Source organism: Schistocerca serialis, chromosome 1, assembly GCF_023864345.2.
Source record: "Schistocerca serialis cubense isolate TAMUIC-IGC-003099 chromosome 1, iqSchSeri2.2, whole genome shotgun sequence".
NCBI lineage: Eukaryota > Metazoa > Arthropoda > Insecta > Orthoptera > Acrididae > Schistocerca > Schistocerca serialis.
Window position 1 is genome coordinate 420255696 of NC_064638.1, and position 833 is coordinate 420256528.

Below are 833 nucleotides of genomic sequence, written 5' to 3' on the forward strand. Positions count from 1 at the left end.
GCTTGTCACACTGTGTGCAAAATGATGTATGTCAAGCCCAAACCTACTTGCAGTACCTCCTTTCCATCCATAAAATTCTTCTGCCTTTCCAATCACAAATTCCTGGATCCCATTTCACACTGAACCAGTTGCCTTCCAGGAACTAGAGCAGTATCCACAACCCACCTCAAAAAACTCTCCAACCTGTTCACCTCCTGCTTACACCTTGGACCACCACTATCGACAAATGCTACGACTCCAAACCTCCCCCAAGCCCCTCATAACTGACAAACACTGCCTTGCTGACCTAAATTATATTTACCCTACACTCAAAACTCCCTCCCACCCCCATAAAGAATCCAGAACCTAAGCAGACCTGAAACACCAACATGAACCTCTCCTCCAAAAGCATTAGTCCCACAGAAGTATCAGTTCTTTCCAATGGCCTTAACTTTTGACGTCTTCCAAATTCAGTTGTGCTGGATTTTTTTAAAGATCTGTCCTTCCCATGGTCCCTGCAGTGGAAGCACTATTTCACCACCAAACCTACCAATCAGACTCAACCGTAAATGTATTCTGAATCCTGCCTGACTCAGTTCATTCCTCCATCCAACCCTGATCCACCCTCACTGCCACCAAATCACCTCTGTCAACTTTGCAGAATGTCTTAACCTCAAACCTTGAATCACCATCATTACCCAAATCCCTCAACAGGTAAGCTAACCTTACATCTGCAGAAAGATTGGCAATCGACCACCTAAAAATTGATCCCAACCTTATAAGCTTATTTGCTGAAAAAGGCTCCAACACTGTAGTTTTGAAACAAAGGGATTACCTGCTTGGAGGACTCTGTC